Below are 17,589 nucleotides of genomic sequence, written 5' to 3' on the forward strand. Positions count from 1 at the left end.
TAGTTGTCAGTGACGGTGATTTCTTCCCATACATCACATCCATTCTCAAATTTAAAATTTGCTACAGTTAAGCATATTTGACAGAAATATGCCACAGGTTTTAAAGTGTTCAGCTAGAATGACATCACTGGGCTAGGTCTCCGTAACAACTGCTCTCAGGAAAATTAGAGTAAGATTTATTGGATACAGACACTTTGGAGTGTATTATAAAATCAGTCTTTGTAGAGTTGTAATCACAACACTGGGTTATATATACGAACCTAAATTTAGTTCCTAGATTATATCTATGTTTTTGTTATTTTAAAAGCGTTTAAATTAACTTCTTTTAACAGAACCATACTGAACAGTCTGCATTTTCTAGTGTAGTAGAAAAAATTGGCACAGTGATTTAATATTATTTTGCTTATATTATGGTTGATTGATTTCTTTAAAATCTGGGTCTATGTCCTAGACCATAGGATAACCCCGCCGGGTAAACTTCTCACTTGAAACAAATGATTCTTCTGTTCTGTGTTGTTGAGTCTTGTTATAAAAGTCCACTAATTCATAGCATGATTAGACTTGTCTATTCTGTCGTGATTTTGTGTATTATAAGTGTTGTATTTGGGGTAATTTTTAAATATCAGTATTGGGCTAGAACTACCAGCCCAGAATTTTGATGAAAATATATGTCTTGTCTAAAGCATCTTTAAAGTTCCTTATTTACAGTCAGGGGATTTAAATCCGTTTCGTTTGTATTTTATGGCTGGTGTTAATTTGTATTGATGTTACATTCATTTCCACAGCAAGGGAGGCTTGGTGCATTAATATTCCAAAGTTTAGTTTAAGCCGGCTGTGATTAGACAAGTGGCTTTCACTTGTATTCTCTGGAAAATTCTCCACAGCAGTCCTCTGGGCATGTTAACATGTTTAATCACCCTAATGAATGTCTAGTTAAGTTAGCAGAGGGCTTTGGGACATCACAGCAGATGGTGTAGGACGAGCTGAGGTGTTGGTTTTGTCTTTCAGTGCTCCGTATTATATACTTTGAGAAATGAAATTTTTTTCTGATAGTGTTTTATTTTTTCTTGGATTTTAATAATCAATATTATTATTATTAATAACAACAACAGTTACCATTATGGAGCCTCAGTAGGGCCAGGCTCTTGACATACATCGAACTCTTTGCTTCTAGTCAGGTAATTTTCTAAGAAAATTTGAGGTTATGAAATACATTTATGTATTATGTGCAATATGTGTTTATATTGATAAATAAATAGGCAGATAAATGTTAGGGCAGTTCTGCAGATGCATAGGTTTGTGGTGAGCGTTACATCTCCCCGCTGTGAAAGTAAGGATGTTGAGGGAGGTTTTTGAGCTGCCCAAGGTCACACAGACAGCAAATGGTGAAACCAGGATTGTACTCCAGGTCTGATGAAATCCCATGCTTTCAATCACTTTTCTGTTCTGCCTTTAAAATATTTCCCCTTGAAAAAGTAAAGTTTAGCTGTTTTATAAATGCATCTTATTTTGAGCTAAGGTGGTTTCTATTAATTCTATGCTGTACAGCTACTTTTTCCCCAAAAATAAAACAACTGTGTTCTTGACCTGGGAGTAATGAGGCTCAATGTTAAAAGTAACCAATGCTTAGTGGAAAAACAAAACCAAATACTATGGAAAAGTATAAAGGAGGTGGTGAAAATCACTAGGTATGTGGTTTGATGTATAGTTGGTCTTCCAGACTTTTTGGTGTATAAATACACATATGTATATTTTTAAAGCAAAAATAGATCCATAACATTCACGTTGTTTAGTAATTCTTCTTTCATTTATTATATATTGGCCATCCTTCCACAGCATTATAAGTTTACATCTTCATGAAAATTTTTCTTTTTCATTTTTTAAAAATAATCCTTTTATTTTAGAACAGTTTTGGGTTTATGGAAAATCGCAGAGCTGGTGCCAAGAGTTCCCTGTTTCCCTGATCATTAACATCTTACCTTAGTGTGGTGTGTTTGTCAGAACTAATGAGCCAATATTGATACATCGTTATTAACGGAAGTCCATGCTTCCTCAGATTTCCGTAGCTTTTTTACCTCCTGTCTTTTTGTGTTCCAGGATCCCGTCCAGGATTCCATACTTCAGCCCTCAGGTCTCCTTCGGCTCTCCATGCCTGTGACAGTTTCTTATAGACTTTTCTTGTTTTTTATGACTTGGACAGTTTGGGGGCGTACTAGTCAGGTGTTGTAGGGTGCCCCTCAACTGGGGCTTCGCAGATGTTCTTCTCATGGTTCCACTGGGGTTGTGTGTTTGGGGGAGAGAAACCCCTGGGGCCAAGAGCCGTTTTCATCCCATCGTTTCTAGGGTGCCTGCTGTCTGTGTGACGTTGACCTTGGTATCCTGACTGAGGCGGTGCTTGTCAGGTGTCGGTACTGCGGAGTTACTCTCTTTCTCCCCTTCGCATCTGTGCTCTTGGGAAGAAGGCAGCACCCGTGTCAGGAGTCGGGGGCCATGCTCCACCTCTTTGGGGCAGGGCAGGGGACCTACCTACAGTGTTTGGAATTCTGCAGCACAGGAGCTTTGTCTGTTCTCCGCAGGTATTCATTTATCCAGTCTGTTTACTTATATCAGTGTAGACCAGTGGGTATTTATACTTGTGTTATAATCTGACACAACACTACTGTCTGGCTCAAATTGTTCCAGCTTTGGCCATCTGGAGAGCTTTCAGCTGGTTCCTGCCTTCCTTTGCCATACCCTGTTATTGTGGGTTAATGTCTTCCTTTTTTTACATAGCTCCTTGGTATTCCATTGTAAGAGTACACCATAATATATTTAATCCCTCTTTAATGATAATTTAGGTATCAGATTTCTCACCATTGTAAACAAGCTGGTGATGCACAGTCTTCAAAAACTGTATTTATGAAAATATTCTTTGATCCTTCAGGAAAAGTTGCAGTGTTAAAAGGACTGCCCATTTTACATTTTAGGTGTCCCTGACTCTTTCGTAAGGATATTTAAGCAGATTTCTGAGGAGTGAGCATTTCCACCTGACCTGGGAAAACAGTGGTGTGTTTATCACTGTGGCTGCCTCCCTTCTTTTTGCTTTTTTTCATGTGATCAGGGCTGGTGGTGCAGGTGGCACCAGTGGCCCGAAAAGCTGCTTTGAGAATTAATCTCCGTGTCCCTATCACCCAGCTTTATCTGTCAGCTTGTGGCCAATCTTGTTTAAAACTGCCACCCACTACCCCCCCACACTTATTATTTGCATTGAATTTACGGATGGAGTGATAAAGGGCAGAAAGTTTCCTTTTGCTTTTTCTAAGCCATACTGAAGCCAACCTTAACTGCATTACTGTATTTAAAACTATTTTATTGCAAATAAATATTCATCCTGCTAGCCCCTGTTGTTCATTGTATGAGGATTCTGGTTTTATTCTAGCCTCATTCAGACTGTCCTGCCTGGCATTTGACGAGGTTGCAAGCTTTCCCTTTTCTTTCCTGAATGGGCTTTGTGACAGTCGATCAGCTTTACTTCCCCCACCTTGAGTGCCTCGTTTGTATTATTTCCGAATTTTGGCTCCCTCTAATCTACCTGTTTCCATTCAGCGAGCACCTTTTAAAGAGGAGGAATCAATGTTACTCTTCTTCTCAATTCTAAGCAAAAGTTTAAAAGATAAAAAAATAACCACAGTTTCAAATACATCTCTGGTCACGTGCATTCAGTTATCCAGGGCTGATGTGTATTGTGGATTTAAGTTCTTGGAAGACACACTGTTCAGCAGGTATGCTGTGGGCGTATTTAAGATTTTACATCTGTAGTATTTCACCTACTCTGCCTATATTAAGCTACTCTTAAACCCTTCTTGATACAGTAATCATCCTCTTTGCTTTGAGATGGTCTTTGACATCATTGCTACTTGCCAGCTGTGTGACCTTGACTGAATTTCTTACCTTTCTGTTTACTCATCTGAAAAGTGAGGCTGTTTAGCAGCCACCACCTCACTGGACTGAGTGTTGAGTTGAATGAGATCAGCTGTAGTGCCTGGTGCGTGATAAATGCTCAGTAAATACTATTCGTCATCTTTTCCTCTCCAGCCATCTGGTATATCTCCCCTTACTTGTTTATACCTTCACTTAGATGAAGAAAAACGGTTTATTGTAAGTAAGTCACCACCTTCATGTTTCCCTCAAACTTGTTTTAAACTTTTTGTTTTGAAATGGTTACAGATTCACAGGAAGTTGTAAAAATACAGAGAGTTCCCGTGTATCCTTCACCCAGTTTCCCCCAGAGGCAGCTAGTTCCAGAGCAAAAGTGGAAAACAGACCTCGGTACAATCCACAGAGCTTATTCAGATTTCTCCAGGTTTACATGCACTGTGTGTGTGTGTGTGTGTGTGTGTGTGACTGGTGTGTGTGTGTGTGTGTGCCTGTGTGGGTGTGTGTATATGTGGGGTGTGTGTGTGTGACTGTGTGGGTGTGTGTGTATATGTGGTGTGTGTGTGTGACTGTGTGTGGGTGTGTATGTATATGTGGTGTGTGTGTGTGACTGTGGGTGTGACTGTGGGTGTGTGTGTATTATATGTGGGGTGTGGGTGTGTGTATATGTGGTGTGTGTGGGTGTGTGTGACTATGGGTGTGTATGTGGTGTGTGTGTGTGTGATTGTGTGTGTGTGTGTGACTGGTGTATATGTGGTGTGTGTGTGTGTGACTGTGTGTGTGACTGGTGTGTATGTGTGTGTGTGTGTGTGACTATGTGTGTGTGTGTGTATATGTGTGGGGGTGTGTGACCATGTGTGGGTGGGTGTGTATATGTGGGGGGTGTGTGTGTGACTATGTGTGGGTGTGTGTGTATATGTGGGGTGTGTGTCTGTGACTATGTGGGTGTGTGTGTATATGTGAGGGGTGTGTGTGTGTGTGACTACGTGTGGGTGTGTGTATATGTGGGGTGTGTGACTGTGTGGGTGTGTGTGTATATGTGGTGTGTGTGTGACTATGTGTGGGTATGTATGTATATGTGGTGTGTGTGTGTGTGTGTGTGTGTGTGCAGTTCCATCGCGTGTAGATCTGTGTAGCCACCACCACAACCAGGACACACAACTGACCCATCAACTCAAGGCTTCTGCTTGCTACCTCTTTATATCCTTCCCTCTACCTACCAACCCTTGGTAACCACTAACGTGTTCTCCAGCTTTATAATTTCGTCATTTTGAGACTCTTATATAAATGGAATCATGCAGCCTGTGACCTTTTGAGATTGGCTTTTTTAACTCGGCATAATGCCCTGGAGATCCCTTCACGCTGTTGCGTGTATCAAGTTTGTTCCCTTTTATTGCTGAGTACTGGCATGGTATGGATGTATCACAGTTTAACCTTCTGTCTTTTGGAAGGACATTTGGGTGGTTTCCAGTTTGGGGCTGTTGCAGATAAAGCTGTTGTGAGCATTTGTATACAGGTGTTTTGTGTGGGCCTGAGTTTTCATTTCACTAGGATAAATGCTTAGGAGTGCAATTCCTGGATCAAAACTCATGTGATGGACCGTTGTAAGCTTCTTTGAAAATATATGCTAATGCCGTCCACACTTGTAGATATATATATAGACAATTATTTGTTAATACCAGCCATTATAAATCATATAAATAATATACATTGTCCTTTGTTTTAAACTATCTTTCTGTATAAATTGTGGCATGCGTCCAAAGTATAGAATTCTGTCTTTTTTGTACTGTAATGTAATATGTACTAAATAAATATTTCATTTTGTTAATGAATCCCCTTTCATACTTTATTAAAAATTTTCTTGGACATATAATTGTTCTCAGATACTGAATTTGAATGGGGGAAATAGTTCATGCAATGGTTTTTTTTTTTTATCAATTTTCTACGATGTGGTAGAGCTGAATTTTTAAAAATACTTAGATTAGCGCAAAAAACCAGGAAGTCCATTAATTGACTAATATGTGGCAAAATTTCAGATAATCGGTAGAATAGTGCTGGCACTTTTGCTTTCCAACATAATGTTTGGCATCCTAAGATGTTTCATAAAATCATTGTCTCCAAAGTTTATAATAAATGATGTTATTATTCGGATGAAGCTACAAATACTCTTTTGACATGTGAAGGGTCCTTAATTGTGGTAGCCATGGATTTACATAACTTTATTTAATTTGGGCATCAAAAGTCCACATAAGGACAATGTGAATTATAGACGGTGGACAGGGTCAGCTGGTTGATCGGTTTTGGCTTTCCCAAATGTAGCCTTGAAATAACCGATAAAGAAAAAGCTCTTTGTAAGAGATTGGGAGAAAGGAAGGAAGAGGATGAACTGTAAAAAGCAGTGGTTCTTAACTCTCTCTGAATTATCTAGTTAGCTTTAAAAATGAAACAAGTACCTACACCCAGGCCAGTTAACTTAGAATCTCCGGAAGTGGCGCCCAGGCACTGGTATTTTTAAAAAATGCTTCCAGGTAATTCTGATGTTTAGCCAAGGTTGAGAACCCCTGAACCAACAGGAATGGCGTCTCTGCTCATATGTCTTCACCTTAGAATTTGCTAGTGTTTGTGCTTCATGCGTCCATCTCCTGCATATTGGACTAATGTGGATTCCGCATACCTTTTATTTACGGCTCTGCTGAGGTGCGTATTTTCCTGAGGGGGAAAATAATCACACTTGTGAATTGTGGACACATTTAATCTACAAAACACAGCTTTACTCTGTATTACAGAAGAGTGCCTGTGACATGGAATCAAGTACCCCAAACAGTAAAAAACTCAGAATCACTGAAAAGTCAAAAAGGAAGTTAGATTTCGTCCAAGGTATACTGTGGGTGGGAACCTTTGGGAGAAATTAGACATTTAGAAAACCTGCCTGGGACTTCACTGGCGGTCCAGTGGTTAAGACTCCATGCTTCCACTGTGTGGGGCACGGGTTCAATCCGTGGTCCGGGAACTAAAATCCTGCATGCCGTGGGGTGCAGCCAAAGAAAAAGAAAACCTGCCTGGAGTGCTGGGATGAGAGAGCTGAGTCTATTTATAGATCCTATTGTCGGCTTTATTTAGTTTCTTTTCTTTTTAGAATTTATTACTTTGCAAAAGCAGCATTAGCTTGTAACAAGTGAAAGTATACAAGGATGAACAAAGAAAAAAAGAATTCATCCCCCACCCATGTTCACAGATGTGAATTCTTCCACACCTTTTCCTGTATTCAGAAAAGTATGTCTAAGGATGTAGGGTTTGTCGGGTTTTTTTGCTTTTTAAGTAGGATTATACTCAATATATTATTCTGAAGCTTGCTTTTCCTCCTTAATATATCGTGGGTATCTCTCCAAGTCAATAGATCAGCTCTAACTCTTGTTTCCAAAAAATGAATTAAAATTTTCAACACACCATAATTTATTCAACCATTGCCCTGCAGATGGATATTCAGGATGTTTCTCCCCACACACTTTTTTTTTGTCACTACAAACAGTGATGCTACACGTATCTTTGTATGTATAACTTTAGGTGCTTGTGCTTTTGTGTCTAAAGTATTCTTAAAACCTGTGGTTTGGTTTTGGGCAGATTTCTTAGTTTCTGGATATCTTCTCTGATAGAATTAGTGAGTTAAGGTCAGTTGAATTCCAGTTGATTGGCTTCTTCTGGGTATTAAGTTGGGCATTAGATAGGAGAATCAATTATTTTAGAAATGGATCTGAATGAATTCCAGTGACCATAGGTGTTTTTCATAGGTCCTAGAATTCCTAAGGTTTCACCTTAAACAGGCCAATGGATGGGCTTCATGGGGGTCCAAGAATCATTTGATATTGATTGCAAAACTGTGTACATTTTATGGCTTTCATCAGATTTTCAACAGGGCTGTTTCCTCAAGGAAGGCTGACAGCAACCTAGGAGAGATGACTAATACCACACATAGCAGACTGGATTCAGAATAATCTGAACAGGTTGTGGTAATGTTCTAAAACCAGCAAGATGAAGTGGCCTCAGGAGGAACCATCTGCAGGAGTTGAGGACTGCCCCACATGCATCTGAGACAAAAACGAGCTATGAGTTTATTTGGCCACAGGCTTCTGTGAGCCTCTCTGTGATGCGGCTGCTGAAAATAGATGTTAGACCACACCTGGTGAATGTGTTTACTCCTGTGACCCATGCTTAGGTGAGACATTAGCAGGGGAGGGAGACCGGTGGTGGGCTGAGAAAAGAAGTCGCGGGAGGAACCACCGGAGAAGGAGTTGGGTCGTTGGAGCAGAAGGAGAGGGTGTTGAAGAGCGACGTGCGTGTGGACGCACAAGTGCTCAGTAAACACCTGACGGAGTGGACATCACAAGGCAAAGGATTGTGACCTGCTCTGAGCTCTGGTGAGAGTTCTCCAGTGATGGGGTGGGCGCCTTGGAGAGTAATGACTTCAAGCCTATGATGGGGGGACCCGGACAGGGGCTGTAGAAGGAATTCCTGCTCTAAGTGAGAGGTTGTACCATAGGACTTCAAAACCCTTTTAATTGGATTGTCATATTTCTTCTCTCAGGTGCTTAAATTCCAAAACAGGAGAAAATTCTAGGATAATATTGTAGGCTCTTTTAAAGTACTTTTATAGAGGCGATGGTTTTAACTCAAAGGCTACATGATTGCCAGTACAGGTGTTTGAAAGGTGCTGAAATGTTGAAATATAACAGGTTTTTATCTGAAACTTGCGGCGCATAAGTTATTCCACTGTTAAACATGAAGTAACTAGTCTAGGCCTGTAGTGTGTGGTTTAAGACTTTATTTTTGTTTCTTTAGAGAGGAGAAAAGCCACATTCTTTTCATGCTGCAAAAAGAGAGTAAAAAAGGAAATTTCACCACTTCCTGGCTTCATTGTGGCCTCCGGAAACATAGGACACTATCTTCATTAGACTAATTGTTCTGAATCCTGACTCAGATGATAATAATACTGCCTGGAATTTGTGTCTTGCTTGTTGTCTGCACAGGCCTGCTTCCAGGTCTGCATACCGCCCTGTGCAGATGTAGCTCTGATATTTCACTTGGGTGAGACACAGATATCTCTTATCGCCCCTCAATAACTGAAACAATATAAAAATCCTTTAGGTTGTGGAAATGGATAAATACTGTCAAGTTTGTTTGTTTTTTTTTTAATTATAAAGCTTTAAAAAAAAAGAAAAACCCTGTATCTCACACTAGTGGTCTTAGAACAGCTTGGGGGCTGCTGCCACTTCCGACCATGGGTTCCATTCCTTTTTATGGTGCCAGAGAGGTTTAGGTCAGGGCTTAAGGAGATGGGCTCCACCACTTGCTGGCTTTGGGACCTGATCTCCCAGTCTGTTTCCTTGTAGAGGGAAGGTAACGATAGCACTTACACCCCGACAGAAGCACTTAGCATGGTGCCCGGCTCATGGAGAGGACTCCCTAAACATTCTGCTGCTGTGTTCTGCTGTCCCCTCTTGAGCTCCTTTCTATTTTTTTCCTGACGTAGCAGATAGTGCCACTGATATGTCTTATACTATCTGCAACACAGCATGTCTAAAACTAATTTGTGTGTTCCCTCCCCTCCCCCTTCCTCCTCTCATCCTAAATCTACTTCTGCTCTGTCCTGTCTCCTCTCCACCCTCCAGAGGTGCTGGGGGCACCGCAGGCTCTGGAGGATTGAATTCCTGCTCCACCACTTAACGCCGCATGGCCTTGGACAAGCGCCTTAATGTCTCTAAATCTGTTTCTTCAGTGATCAACCTGACTGCGATCTGTCTTCTAGAATTGGGAAGATTCCCTGAGAGGAGTACACGTTAGTGCTTAGTGTCATTCCTGACACTTAAGTAAGTGCACAAATACATGTTTATCACTAACAATTCTAAAGCTAGAAGTGGTGGTGTCAGCCTGAATCCCTCTTCCTTCCCCTCACCTGGGAGTCATCAGTGCTATTGATTCTACCTCAGAAGTCCCTCTCTCCTCTTTCTATTCACTGCTTTTAGGTCAGGGTTTCTTCACTTGAGTCCACTGCTCAGAGAGGTTCATAATCCCCTGAAATTTTGACATAGGTGCATTTTTCTTGAGGAGAAGGCATCTAACCTTTATCATTGACTTTCACACAGGTCAGTGACACAGGAAGGGTTACTACTAACTACTGGCTTAGACTCTTACCTCTCGACTGTATTTGGTAACCTGTCCATTGACATTCCTCCCCTGGTCTCTGTGCCTCTGATCTACTCTTCCCACTGTTGCCCAGTTATTTATTTATTTATTTAGTGTTCTTACACCCCCATCCTGTGCATACGGTTGTGTTGACTCTCTGTTGCCTGTAGTGGCTGTTCTCACCCCAGCCACATAACAGAGTCACATGGGAAGACTGTTAAAAAACACCAATGCCCAATCCCCATCCTGGACCAATTAATTGATACTAACAAATACCAGACATCAACATTTTGTTTTAAAGCTTCCCAGGAGACTTTAACGTGTAGCCAGAGTTGAGAGCCTCAGCGGTACAAGACAGTGGACCACCGCGTTAGCATGGCACATAGGGACCGCAGCAGTCGACTTTTTCAGCCTAATCTTCTGCCTCTTCCCCCATTCACATCCTGTCACTTACACTCTGGGCACATAGTTTTTGCTATTCTCAGAACATGCTCCAAGCTTTTGCCTGGACTGATTGCTCTGCCTCAAATGCCTTTCGCTCTTTCTCTGCCTGGTCATTTCCGTCGCAGACCCTCCCCAAGTCCCAAAGACAGTTGCAACCTTCCTTTTGTGCAGACTTCTATTATAGGCCTTACACTGTATTACAATTATTTGTGTCTGTCTTCCATACCACACTGAACTCCTAGAAGGTAAGATCCTTATTTATTTCACCTTTCTCGTGCTTGGCACCAGCTTAACAAGTTCCCTGAAAGTCTGATGAATAAGTAAATGAGAGGGGAAAGCAGCCTACTCTGGGGAATCAGAAAGCCCATGGGGTTGGAGCGTATAAGTAAATATGCTGTACCAGATGTGGTGAGGAAGGCTCGGCAGAAGTTCATCCTCTACTGTTGCTTTTTTGTACTTTTATGAAAAGGAAAGATGGAAGTATATGAGTTTCTCACCTGGGACTAGGAAAGTCGAGACCAGCTTTGACAATAGCTCCAAACATTGTTGAGCTTACAGTCATGTGACGTTTGGCTCCTGAGATGGTGCCGAGGTTTCTGAACGAGAGATGAAGAATCAGCCACTCCGATGGTGGCAGCTGTTTATTTTGCCCAGTGGACTATCCTAACTTAGTTACTGATTTAAAGATACCCTTATATGGATGGTTCTCCAGACATTATATGTTTCTAATTTTGATCTCATCTCTGACCCTTAAGTTTTAGCTGCCGTCTTCTCTTGGCTGTTGTTAATACTTTTTTTCTCAGTGTGTCTCAGAATTGTCCAACACATTCTAAAGAATCGTAACTTAAATGTGATTGATTCCTCCTTTTCTTCAGTGCCCAGGATTAAATCTTGAAAGAGATTACTTTAGTGAATGATCTCAGAGAGATTCTTTTGGATATTGTTTGGGGTTTTATCTTAATTATTTTTCCTGTCCACTGGCCTACCACTACACTCTTAGGAGAAGATATGGCTTATTTAACACTTTTACACAAAGAACAGTAAGTACTAGTCTGACATCATGATTTGCATGTTTTTCTGATAGGCTGTGTATGAACAACTAGAATACCCTTTGTCTAACTGGCTGTTTATTATCCTATAATCCAATATCATATCTTAGAGTTGAATAATAACAAGAATTTTCTTATTCAAAATCAAAGTGTTAGTTGGACTTTATTAATATGCTACTCTTTTACATGTCCATCATCTTATTTAAAAAGAGGGTTTTTTTTTTTACTTTTTAAAATTGAAGTATAGTTGTACAGTGTTTTATAAGTTACAGGTCTACCATGTGGTGATTCACAATTTTTAAAGGTTATGCTTCATTTATAGTTATTATAAAATATTGGCTGTATTCCCCACGTTAAGCCTTAAAGAAATCTGGATTTATCAAGAACTCCTCCTTTCAGTGTAGTTGACATGAAAGGATCTTAATTAGTGAAACTAAAAAGAATAATTTTTAGTTATTTTTTAGGAACACGTTTTTAAAAACAGATCTGACTCAAAGAACTGGGAGCCGGGCGCGGTGGCGCGCGCCTGTAGTTCCAGCTACTCGGGAGGCTGAGGCAGGAGGATCACTTGAGCCCAGGAGTTCTGGGCTGTAGTGCGCTATGCCGGTCGGGTGTCCGCACTAAGTTCGGCATCAATATGGTGACCTCCCGAGAGCGGGGGACCACCAGGTTGCCTAAGGAGGGGTGAACTGGCCCAGGTCGGAAACGGAGCAGGTCAAAACTCCCGTGCTGATCAGTAGTGGGATCGCGCCTGTGAATAGCCGCTGCACTCCAGCCTGGGCAACATAGCGAGACCCCGTCTCTAAAAAAAAAAGAACTGGGAAATGCACCCTTTCCTGGCAATTAGAGAGACAGGAAGAGAATGTCAAGAAAAAGAAGAAACCGAGTCTTACAATGTGAGCGCTAAGGTCTAAAATGGGTAATTGTTTCCTGGTTCACAGTCTACAATCAACCCCAATACCCCGGTACCATTTGTCCACGCTTCTTTTTGTGAACCAGGGTCTGTGAAAAGGAGCTGGTCTCTATGTTTCTGAGAATGGCCTCTTGGATTATTATAATTTCTGGGCTATTACAGTTTTAAGAGCTGAGTTGTTAATCCTTCTGTTTTTTTGTTTATTGCTGATATTCTGAAAAATGAGCCCTCATTGGAGCACTTTTTAAAATGAAATATACAGTACTTAAGAGATAGAATCATGTACATTTATCTCAAGAGACTAGGCTCTGTCCCCGCATTGAAACCAGCCACCTACTGGATTCTTGTAGCTAAGTGAAGTTAGAATCTCTTATGAATATTTCAGCTCTTCTAATTTGAGGTTGATTTTGAACTGCTTACCCCCGAAGTGACCACTTCTCAGTGTGTCTGGTTGAGAACAGACCACATCCATTTACAAAAAACCTGTTAAAAGTTAGAAAGCAAATCCTTGATTTCCCAACTGTTTTGGTAAACTGGTACCAAGTGTCGTGTTTTCCCACACACTTAGGCATCTTACAAGTGCTCGGCGGCTTGAGAATGGAACACAGGGGCCATGAGAACTTACTTGAAATTATTAGTAGCAGAACTGGCAGCCTTGGGCTGCTATTATGAGGGTCCTTTCAGATTTGCCCTGCAAGTTTCCTATAAAAACCCAGAGCCCCAAAGTAGATTCTCTACTATGTACAGGTGGTTCAAACAGGAATTCCCCTTCATCATTATTTTACATAGGTAAAATAAACATTTTTTTAAAAAATCCATGCCAAGTACTGTTCTGAATGTTGTATGTCCATTGACTCATTTTTACAAGTCTGTTAACTTGCCTGTGGTTGCTAAGCTAGTAGGCAGTGAAGTTGGGATTCGAATGAACCCAGCAGCACGGCTCTATTAAAGAGCTCACCTACAGCCCTCTTTTAGTCCTTACCCTGAAAAGAGATTGTAGGAGCTGTTGAAGTTGGCTTAATTGCTTGTGAAACAGCGTGGCTAAAATAACAGAAATGAATACTGAATGCTAATGTGCCAGAAGGTTTTGGAGGTTAATAGCTTGTTGTCCGATTCTTAATAGTTTTCCTATAATTGGATGGAGTCAACTGAGAAGTGGGCATTTACGATTAGCAGTTCAGCATAACTTGTTAATTCACATTCTGTTCACCAGTGCGGAATTGACAATACAGTTTGATCTGTGGTGGGTGAAATTTTCACTGCTGCATTATCTATGAAAAAGAGGTTTTGAAACAAATAGTGTAAGATTGCAGGACATTTTTACTTATTTCAACACGACAGAATATTTTCAAGTACTTTTAGCAGTATTTTTTTTTTTAGTATAATCTGTATTTTCATCTTAAAAACAGAGGGAACTCAGTTTAATATTTGTTAATAGGTTCAAGTAATACAACTGCATTTAAAAGTGTTTTCAGTTTGGATATATAACTACTTGAAGCCAAATTAGACTAGAATTAGTAAGATTTCATTAACCTACCTTTTGAATCATGTGGCTTTGTCTACTTTTTTCCACCTGAAATCTCAAATTACAGTACATTTAAGGTTTCTTGTTTTAGATTAGCTTGAATACTAATAAATTATAGAGGTTTCGATTGTACTTAATGAGCCTATGCTTATTTTTCCAATGAAGGTACATTTATTACATGAGACATTACTACAGCTTTGTTTGAATCTGGCAGCCGTGCTGTGTCTGTCTAGCAGTTTAAACCTAGCATCTCACGTGCACAACGGTTGCCCCAAGAGAGAAGGGGAGGGACAGTCTCTGATCTTCTGAGTGGAGGCTCATGTTGAGGCACGGGAAAACATGGCTGACCCTCGTGTTCTAGTACAGTGCTCTGTGAACTTCAGACAAAGGAAAAAATTAAATATATCTAGCACCTACTACATACATGTTCTGTCCTTGGTGATATAGCTATATCTGTATCTCTGTATTGATACACATCTGTCTACTGGTCTAGCTATCTAACTATCTATCTTGCTATGTATGCATAAACATGAGTTTGTTTATTTAACAAACTATTTATATATTAAGCACCAGGCACTGTTCTGCATGCTTTACAAATATAAACTTACTTAATCTTCATAATCACCCTATGAAATTTGTATATTGTTATGCCCATTTTAAAGATGATGAAACTGAGACACAGAGAGAGTAATTGCCCAGGGTCAACAACTATTAAGTGTTGAAACTCGAAGGAACCCGGGCAGTCTTGCTCTGGACTCCACACAATCATTGGACACTTTACAGCATAAACTTGGAGAAATTAAGGAACTTTATTAGTGATCTAAACAGCTATTAATTGATAGAGCTGAAATCCATTTCCCAGACATACATTCTACAGACATGCATCACAGCCTCCCTTTTTCTCGTGTCTTTGCTCACGTTGTTGGTTCTGTATAATGTTCTTTCCACTCCTTTTACTGTTGAAAGCTTATCAGCAGGCAGAGGCTCAGTTCACATGCCACTTTCTCCAAGATGCCTTTCTTGACTAACCCAACTAGAAGCCTCTTCTTCTTTTCTTAGATTCCTACTGGAAAGGATTTTCACCCTTTGGGATGCTTACTGATTACCCTCTTATATGGTAGAAAGGTTTATATATATACTGTCATGTCTCCTATCAGATTATGAGCCTCTTGAAGGTAGAACTCTCATTAACACCATTTTCTGCTATAGTCTTGGGCCGCCTGCCGTTTGTTCAAATCTTGCAAATGCCTGGGAGTTTCTTAGTGGCAGGAAGCAGCTGTTTAACGAGTGTTTGTTAAATGGATGTGACTATTAGGAATGTATGGTGAGGATAAATTTTCCCCAGAAAATTTAGAAATTTTAGAATTTTTAAATTTGAAATTTAAAAATTTTTAAATTTAAAAATTTAAAAATTTTAAATTTTCTAAGATACTTAAAAAATTAACTCTGTTAAAATAAGTATTCAAACAACAGCAGTAATAATGCTGCCTTTGTTTTCATAGTCCTGATATAATTATGTTATAGATTATGCAGAATTAGCTGTTTATCAAAGGCTTTAAAAAGAACTGTCTTGAACTTGCTACTATGTGTATATATATTTTTAGCTTGCAAAAAATGCTGGAGAAAAAGTGGTTTATTCTTTGAGTCAGATTTTTCTGCTCATGTGTGTGTAAATGGTACTCTTAATCCATTTCTGAAGTATTAAGACAGACTGAAAGGCTGTGAACTCTGCCCATGTAATCACTCTGAAGGCCAGGATGGAGAAGTCATTACTTTAGCACAGGGAGTTGTAGCATCAAAGCCCACTTATATTTGTTTCCAATTATAAGATGAAATAAACAGAGCACTTACATTTTAGCAATTTTATCATCAGACCATATCACTATTTCATTTTAGTTTGATTAACGTGATAGTGGAGATGACAAAGTAAATGTAGTAATCAGAATTGTGGATTTTTTTAAGCTACAATTGTGAATTTTTAAGAGTAAGATAGACGTAGATTAGTCTTAAAGGATTTCGTTTGGAGGTAAAGGGATGGACTGTTACAGACCTTTTGAAGATTGTATGTTTGTGAGCTTTTGCTATATAACAAGCCACCTAATTCTAGCAGCTGGGAAAAGGAAACCTTCTGTCTCGCAGTTCGGGAGGTCACCCTGGTGGCTCTTCTGGTTGGAGCTAGCCCGGCTGGTCTTTGCAGTTAGCTGGTGGCTTGGCTGGGGCCGCAAGGCCTGGGATGGCCTCCTGGCCCGTCGGGCCATCGTCGGGCTGCCCGGGGTGGGGCTTCAGTGGCAGAGGGCAAGCCTGTGTCCGCGTGGTCTCATCCTCAGAAGCCTATAGCCGGAGTCTCCAGGTGGTGGTCTCAGGGCTCCGAAGTGCAGCAGGAGGCGGCAGGCTCCCCTGGGCCCGCCCTTAAGTCTTTGGGTGATGTCTGCAGGCCAAGCCCAGGTCAGTGTGGGCAGGGGCTCCCCCAGGGTGTGGGTACAGGGAAGCAGGAACAGATAGGGGGCTATTACTGCACCACCTGCCAGATATGAAATCTGTGCGTACTGTTGGTCAGTGTCCCTAAACTGATCCAGCCTTAGGCTTGCGGCCTGAGCTGCTCTAATGGAGGAGAACTGAGCAGGCTGTCCAGGCCGCAGGGTTTTCAGAGACGGTTGGCAGACCCTGGCTTCCCTGAAATACTTAACAGTTGTTTGAAGCCCCTTTCAACTTTTTCTGTTTTGAAGCTTTGAAGAATGAAAGTCGGGAGGCTTTCATCCTCACTCAGTAACATCCCAAACCGGTCTTCAGCGAGGACTGCACTGAACGTGGAAAGGGTGCGACCCTAAAGGCGCAGTGGTTTACTGAGAGCGCGTGCGTGGCCGTGCCTGACCGGGCGCCTGGCCGGCCCGGAGTCCTCACGCTGCCCCTTGCTGTCGCACCATTGCCCCTGTTTTATGGGTGGCAAGGAAGCAGACTCACAGGCCCGCTGAGCTGCCTGGGGTCATACAGTTGGTGGGTGGGGCTGCCTTTTGAACCGTCTTACTGACTCCCCAGCTATGGTCCAAAGAAGACTTTCTCCCCAGTGGGCTGGGGATGTTTTTTTCAGCACGAAGTTTTTGAGTACTTTATGCCATCCTCTGAAAACCTGGGGACCGTGGTGAGATGTGAATTTTTTCCCCTTCCTACCTTTCTCCTGCCCTGTGCCTTCACTAGTTAGGCCAAATAACCAGGTGTAATGAAGATGATAAATAACTCAGAGGGGAAACTTTACTGCTGGTTCCAGATGTCATTTTTAAATATTTTGGAATAATCTATCTATGACTGTTCTGGAGTCCAAAATAAAATTCAGAATCCTGAAATATTCTAGGACATATATTTAAAATTTCAGTGGGGGGAGATATATTAGGAATTTGGGAGTAACATGCACACACTACAATATATAAAGTAGATAAACAACAAGGACCTACTGTAGAGCACAGGGAACTCTACTCAATATTTTGTAAAAACCTATGTGGGAAAAGAATCTGAAAAAGAAATATCTATATGTATATAACTGAATCACTTAGCGGTACACTTGAAAG

The 17,589-nt window shown here is 40.9% G+C and overlaps 1 protein-coding gene across 5 annotated transcripts in view; it reads left to right on the top strand.

The window, feature by feature from the left end:
- Positions 1-17,589, top strand: part of SLC20A2 (solute carrier family 20 member 2) — a 104,419-nt gene that overhangs the window by 10,478 nt on the left and 76,352 nt on the right. The window contains exons 1-2 of one of the 5 annotated variants that reach the window (XM_067721531.1): positions 8,130-8,330; positions 9,582-9,779. The exons of 3 other annotated variants lie outside the window; for them this stretch is intronic. The gene's annotated coding sequence lies outside the window, so the exon portion shown is untranslated. Of the gene's footprint in view, positions 1-8,129; positions 8,331-9,581; positions 9,780-17,589 lie in introns of those variants that run through there. One more of the 5 variants, XM_067721532.1, reaches the window with a different exon arrangement.

The sequence above is a fragment of the Pseudorca crassidens genome, chromosome 21, assembly GCF_039906515.1.
Source record: "Pseudorca crassidens isolate mPseCra1 chromosome 21, mPseCra1.hap1, whole genome shotgun sequence".
NCBI lineage: Eukaryota > Metazoa > Chordata > Mammalia > Artiodactyla > Delphinidae > Pseudorca > Pseudorca crassidens.